The following is a 7,786-nucleotide window of genomic DNA, read 5'->3' on the forward strand; positions in this document are numbered from 1 at the left end:
AATGATAAAACTAAGAAAAATGCATGACATGTAGTGGACATGCAAATATGCACTAACAAAAGGGGATGGCCTATTGGGTCTAGCGTTGGACTAGCCCTTTCTATGAATTCCTAATGAAATAATGAGCCACAACTAGCATTGGACTAGTGTGGTGACGTACATTCATCCATCACATTCATTCATGGCTATGGAAAGCGATTAGACATGCCAAACACCTATAAGCACATAGCACATAACAATTAGCATGCTCGACTAAATGCAAGAACCTAATAAAGCAAATTAACACATAGCAACAAAAACAAGCAATCAAGCTAATAAACCTATTACATTTGCTAGCTAGGCACAATGTCTTCAATAGGTCTTCATCAAGTGCTCCCCAAGCCCTATCTATTACAAGCCAAGAGGTGTACACATACCCCATAATGAATAACTTTAAATAAAAGCAAAAGTAAATGAAATGAATGCAAGGAATTAAGGAAAGGCAAGGAAAGCGAAGTAGACATGCCTATTCACATAACACGTAGGAGCACATAGGAGAAATGAAAAATCAAGGGGATAGAGGTTACCTCCCTTGCAATTGGACCCCAATGAAGTGAAATCACTTATTTATCCTCCAAAATAAAAGAAATGGTCAAGGTACCAATTTATTTGGAAAAATTAAAGAAAGTAGGCAAACACAAGCTCACTTGGTCATAAAGCCCCTAAAGTCATGACTTAAGCGCAATTGAAACAAAACATGGTAGTTAATTGAAGCAAACAAGCAATGAAGTTGCACAAATCAAAATTATCAAGGACCAATTTGATGAAATTCTTTAATTGATTGGGTCCTAGTGGAGCAAGGAGAGACTTGGGGGGCCAAAGTGTAAAATCTGGAAATTATTTCATGCAAATTCATGCAAGCTACGTGGAAAGCCTTTTGCAAATTTCCAGCTATCATTCTCTGTTGCTACTTTCATTCGAGAGCCTTTGCAACTTCAGGGAATTTTCGGCAAAACAAGATTCATGCAGCACTTTTATCCATTTCCAATTAGACATAGCCAAAACAATGAGATTTTTGGAAGATTTTCCATGCAAAGCGTGCAACTTAGGAAGAAAAATGGGCTTTCTGCAATCTGAAAAATGAATGAAATCTGCTGCAACTCTATGTTTACAAATGCCTAGCTCTTAATCCCAACTTGGATTGTATATTTCTTAAAACCAAACCTGTAACTTTAGGCTAAGCAAAACATATAATCACCACCACTAAAAACAAACAGAAGGCTTAGGAAAAGATCATGCAAAAATTCTGGAAAACATACAAAGGTGGTTCAGCAATTTAGTTGTTCATTTTGCAGCAAAGCCTTGGACATGATTCAAAGGTTTTAAGGGCTCAGCCATGTAAACTCAAACCAAAATAAACACTGCCCCTTTCCACACCAGATTAACCATCAAATTGAGATGGTCAACTTGGTGAAAGATCACGGAGAAAAGAACAACAAAACAGATACAGCAACCTTTCCCTGCTTCAAAAACTCTTGGCAGTTGCTAAGGGATTTCTGCAACAAACTAGATACTAGTTTTCGATTTTCAAACACAGATTTTAGCCTCAAAACACAACTTCGAACAATACAAAATCAGCCAAGCATCATGACTTTGATCCAAACACAAGCCCATTGGAGCTTAGTGTCTGAACATACAAGAGGAGGCTCGGCCTTGCAGATTGCTTCGAGGAAGAAAACGATGACGAAAATGCAGCAGCTCTTAATTTCTTACATCTTAGCTTAAACATATTTGCATGCAATCAAGTTCTACCAGTTGATCATCCAAAGACCAAATGCAAGAAATTCACCCCCATTATCATCAAATGCCACCCAAGCATAAACTGTCTTGCAGATTTGAACAAAGCCAACGGACTAAATGCAGCAAAGAAAAGAGCGAACTTGCAGTTAAAAATTCTAAGCACAAAACAGGCAAAGCTGCAAACTTTCTGCAATTTTTGGTTCGACCAAAACACAATCGTACAGTCCTACTGATTCAACACATACGCTCCAAACATCACAACTTTATCAGCAAAGAACCATCAACTAATCACAGCAGCAAAGACAGAAGCAAATAATCGATAAAGAAGACAGCTTTCTACCATAAGAGATGAGTATCTTACCTTAATGAAGCGTGGGATGATTGCTGAAGTGGTTTCTGGCTGATCTTCAAAGGGACGTCAATGGAGTAACGATGAGAAGGATCGGTCACCTTCTTGCAAACCCAAACTCTTCCCAGCCGCAGAGCTTCTTCTTTCGGCCAAAGATTTTGCCACTGCCTACCTCTCACTCTCGCCCCTTTTATCAGTTTCTCTTAGCCGTCCACCCCAAGGCCTTCCTTGCTCTCTCGGCTGTTTTTCCCTCAAAACCTAATCACTCTATTGATTCCTACTCTCAGCCGTCACCTCATTTTTCAAAAACCCCCTCCCGTAGTTCCTCTCTTGCTCCCTTTGCTCTCTGTTTTCTCTCTTCTCTCTCGGCCAGATTTTTTAGTCTATCTCCCTCTCTCTCAAAGCTGCGTTTTTTATGTTCAAAGCCATCAGATTTTCCCGTCACTTTTTGGTTCCTCTCTATCCCTCAGCCGTTACTCCTAGCCTCTCTCTGCAAGCTGCAAAAAAAAAAACAGCTTGCTGTCACGTATTTCTTTTTTTTTTTTTTTTAAGAATAATATAAATAACAATAAAAACAATAATAATTCAAACAAACTTAAACTTAAATAAAATGTACAAAATTAGCAACCAAAAGATAAATAAAATAAAAAACTAAGATTTTCCTCTTTTCTTCTTTTTTTCCATTTTCATTCATTTTTCTTTCTTTTTTTTTTTTCAAGAAATTCTATGCTAAAAACTTAAAAATAAAAATAAAACTAGAAACTAAAAACTAAAAATCAAATAAAACTAACACGACAAATAAAAAAAACTAAAAATAAACAGTAAATGAAATTACACCAAAAATTTGGTGTCTACACTTATTTCAAATTTTTATTGATTATGAATTTTTTTTAATTTTTTTCCTTTATCTTATATTCTCTTTACATGCTTGTTTCTTGGTGGGAATCCTTTTTAAAGAAAAAAAATTATTAAATCTTAGATGAATATGTAAAATATAAAATTAAATTGGTATAAATTATTTTTTTAAAAAAAAATTAAATGATAAATGGGATGGGATGGGTACCCACTGACCCGACCCTATCTCAGTAGGTACCCCAAGTACCCAATTATAGGGTACCTACTGATATACGGGGCGGGTACGGGTCAGAAAATGACTGACTCGCAAGGTGCGGGTCGGGTCAGCCAACTGGTGAATGGAACAGGCACCCGACCCGCGTCCACCCGTACTGTCATGTGCGCTTGGGTAGGGTTTGAGGATACTATGAATGTAGTGAATCACGACTTCATAACTGAAACGATAAAAAGTGATAATTTAGCTTCATACAAATTGAAGCTGCACATGACAACATATCTAATCAAAGTTGTCCTATAACTCAGAGCCCAGACTTTTTCTCTATAGAAATCACCCCTTCTCCAGCAGATAAATGCCTGACCAGCTTTTATTTAGTATGTACTAAACTACGCCAAACTGGAAAATCCAAGTTCATGTTCCTGGAATTCACAGTTTCTGATAGAGTTCCACAGGAAGCCATGGAGTAAGGAGAACTTCAAGGGGTTTTAGCTTAGGCAAGGCAACTCCCAATCCTTCACCCATATCCACCGGCATCCCCATCGGTGTCGTAATATCAAATGCCTGCAGCATACGTGCAAGCGTCAACTGAACAACATTCATCTCATAATTGACAGCAGGGCACATTCTTCTTCCAGAGCTAAATGGAATATACTCGAAACTCTGCCCTTTTAAGCTGATATTTGCATGAGAATTCATAACCTCTCTGGTTTGAATTCCAATGGATCAGACCAAATTCGGGGGTCTCTGTGTAGTTTCCAGAGATTAACGATTAAACGGGCACCTTTTGGGACGAAAAAATTGCCTAGGTAACAGTCTTCAGTGGCTTTGCGAGGTCCCGATAATGGACCTGGTGGATACAATCGGAATGTTTCCTTCACAATGGCTTGTAAAAAACTTAAGTTCTTGATGTCGGCCTCTTCAATCCATCTCTGTTTCCCTACTTGAACGTCCAACTCGTTCTGTGCAATCTTCAAGATATTTGGATGATTGAGTAGTAAAGATAGTGCCCAAATTAGTGTCTCTGCTGTGCTCTCTGACCCTGTCAATATAAGAGTCTGAAACCAATTTCAGAGATAAGGGAATAGAAATGACAAAGCAATACATCAATTTTAACTGAAAAAAATAGAGCCTTAATCATCTAAGAAAAATGTGTCCGTGGTGTTTGGTGAGTCAAAGTAAAAGTTTCCCAAAAAACGAATGGCAGCACAAATGGTAGTAAAAAACTGTTAGTGTATTTATTTTCAGCGGTCTAAGGCAATTTAGCAAGAAACAGAGTTGTGATTTCAGTACTGCAGTTGTTGATTTGATGATGGCATCGCGCCTAAGGCCAAATATTCCTCCAACTTATGGTATTGTTGATAGCATTACGTCCATGAAATCGTGAATGGCTTCACTTTCAGGATGTGATTGCTTTGCTTTCTGGGTATGTTCTTGAAGCCATTGCCCTAAGACCTCATCAAGTTCTTTGCCGGCCTTCTTCATGGATTTGATGTGGCCTTCAATGTCCAACCATTCAATCCATGGAATCACATCCGAGAAAACAAAAACTCCGTTGAGATAAAGCGCTTTCTTTATTGCCTCTTTCAAACGCCTATCTTCAGAATTATCGTTGCCCTGACTGCTTGTCGAAAATGGCCTTCCTACAAGCATCCTGTGGATGAGATTGAAAGTCAACAGCTCAAACCATTCGTTTAAGGCAGCTTTCGTAGGAACATCAACATCAGGGCGATCATTCTTTGAGCATAGGGAGTACAAATCCTTGATCTATTTGTTGAATTCCGAGGCTCTAACATGCTTGAGCTTCTCTAGACGCTGGTTAGTGAGGAGTTCCAGAGTGACCATTTTACAGACATCACGCCAATATGGTCCATAAGTTGCTAACGAAAAGATTGCATTGTTGTTACCCATGTACTTGGCTACTGCCATATTAGGTCGACTAGCAAATGTTTTGTCATTGGTCGTGAAGCACTCTTTCACCATCTACCAACTGCTCACCACGATGGCCGGACGACTGCCAAGCCGGAGTGAGAAAATGGGCTGTGTTTATCTGCCATGGATCCCAGTATTCGGGCAAGAGGAAGTTGGCCACCTAGATGATGGAGATGGCCTATGAAGGGCAATGCTCCAGCTGGTTCTGGAGCAATGTTTCTCGTATTCTGTACGTCTTTCGCTCTTTTGTGTTTGAAAAGACTCTTGTTGGATAGAAGAGATAGCACCAATAGTGCAACTATGATGGTAGAAAGAATGTCCATGTTATTCACGGAGATGAATGGTTCTTTCTTTGAGTGATTTGGGTCTTGAATGCTGCCTATGTACTTATAAGGCAGGAGATATATGGGAGAGCAGATCCTCTGTCCAATATTTTGTGTCCAATTTCCTATCCAATGTGAAACTACGTAGTTTCACTTATTATATCTGCTGATATGGCAACTAAAAATAGGTGGCTGTTTGGCTGCCTTGTACTTCTTTTTCTTTCTTCTTTTTTGGGTTTCCTTTGTTTACACAACTTTGTTACAATTCTTATCTTCTTTAAAACAAAGTATTAAGGATTTCAAATACAAAAGAATATTTAAAAAAGATGGAAATTGTAACAAAGTTGTGTAAACAAAGGAATTCCAAAAAAATAAAAATAAAAAGAAGTATAAGGCAGCCAAACAGCCACCTATTTTTAGTTGCCACATCAGCAGATATAATAAGTGAAACTACGTAGTTTCACATTGGACAGGAAATTAGACACAAAATATTGGACAGAGGATCTGGTCTCGATATATGGATGCCGGTCCACTTGACAAACAATGAATGGTTAAAAGAGCGCAATGGATCCTCTGTAACACACCCTGTCTCACATCCTATCTCATTCATTCTAAACTTGCCAAGTGTTCTTTTATAAACCAAATTCTAGAACAACCCAACTCGGACCATGTTTAATTAATTAACCGATTAATCGAGCAGAGAAACTTAAGCTCTATAACCAAAATCAATTAAATAAAAACCCAAAAAACAAAATTAGAGATTAAACAAGGGAAAAAAAAACCACGAAACCATGAAATTAGAATCCCATCAGAATATAATTTCTTCTCAAAAGCTTCCGTCAGATATCACTCATCATCCTTTCACCAGATATCACTCACAATTCGAATGCCTGGTGGCATGATTTCGGCCGATGATCATAAGCTATGTCCTCCGTCACGAAGTCGAAGGAAAATGTCCATGGAATCGTGCGCCGTGTGAAAGGTGGATCATCGCCGTTCTTAACCGAGACTCAGGTTAAGCTCCATCTCGGAACCTTGTGGGGTTAGGAGTAAAGCATCCTAAGGTTGGCGCATCTCTAATAGCGTGGAGAAGCATTGGGAACCCCAATTTCTTTCTTCGGAGCCCTTTCTTCAGATTATGTGCTCTCAATGGGCAATTGGACGAAGCTCACCACCCGTTCGATCAAATGCCTAGGTGTCATGAATAATTTTTTCCATGGAATTCACTGATAGCCTCAACATCCTAGGATGGGCTTCCTCCAATAGTCTAGAGAATTCCTTCAGAATACTGGGATGGGCTTCCTCAAATCTTTTGGGCAATGTAGTTTTTTTCTTGCCTTTGTCTTCCCGCAGTTTTCTTTGCCCATTATTCTGTCATTCGGATTTATTGTGTCTCCTTTCTGAAATTTGTTCTCAAATTATGGCTGTCATATATATTCCTACTTCACTTGGCTAGTGCTTTGGAATTTTTTTTGGGTACTCTCTTCATTTTAGTACGCACTGCCTTATAGATTACAGCTTTTGTGCATGGCAAGAAACTACTGCAGTTAAAGGCAGTAGGGGGTAACATATTTATCCCTATTTTTTTGTGGTTTATTGGCGGCAGAAATAACTTATCATTGAACAGGGGCATTGGAGTGGTTCTGTTTCTTATCCTGCTTGGTTTACTAGTGTTTAAGATTGGGAATTTGTGTAAACCAGTGTCCTTGTTTCATGTGAATTTCCATATTAATTGAGCATTGAGATGCATTTGATGTTTGTATAAATCTATCATATGTTGTTTAAGCATCACCGTGAAATAAGAGTGATTTTTTGCACTTATGCATATCCATGCATGCATATAAAAAACATAAGAACGAAGGGATGAAAGGATAAACCGTATAATAACAGAGGAAAATTTAGAAGATGATTGAATTATTTTGAGATCAAAGGACAATAGGTCAATGATGTCTCTGTTTTGCTTTACCGTAAAACTAGTCTGTTGCAGGGGAATCAGCTTGTATATCATGCTGCAGATGTTATTGTAACCATTACACTGATGATGTTCTTTTTAAGTATATTTTATACTCAATAAGAGTTTTGGTTTTTTTTGGAGGAGGGGGGGAGATATTATGTATCATGATATATTTGTTTATGTACTTGTTACGATTGGTTTGATTTACAATGTCATGCTTTTACATTGGCAGGGCGGTGACGGCTCTGATGATGATGAGGAAAAGAAACATCCCTGCAAGCATCACCACCACCACCACCACCGCAAAGACTATGATGATGAGTGAGCAAACTGGCAAGTGGTGGTCTGGTAGGGGTTCATGTTATTTCAATCCACTACTA

General features: G+C 38.5%; 1 pseudogene; it reads right to left on the bottom strand.

The window, feature by feature from the left end:
* Positions 1–3,502: 3,502 nt before the first annotated feature.
* LOC113687760 (dimethylnonatriene synthase-like) lies at positions 3,503–5,470 on the bottom strand (annotated as a pseudogene).
* Between the last annotated feature and the right edge of the window lie 2,316 nt (positions 5,471–7,786).

The sequence above is a fragment of the Coffea arabica genome, chromosome 5e (genome assembly GCF_036785885.1).
Source record: "Coffea arabica cultivar ET-39 chromosome 5e, Coffea Arabica ET-39 HiFi, whole genome shotgun sequence".
NCBI lineage: Eukaryota > Viridiplantae > Streptophyta > Magnoliopsida > Gentianales > Rubiaceae > Coffea > Coffea arabica.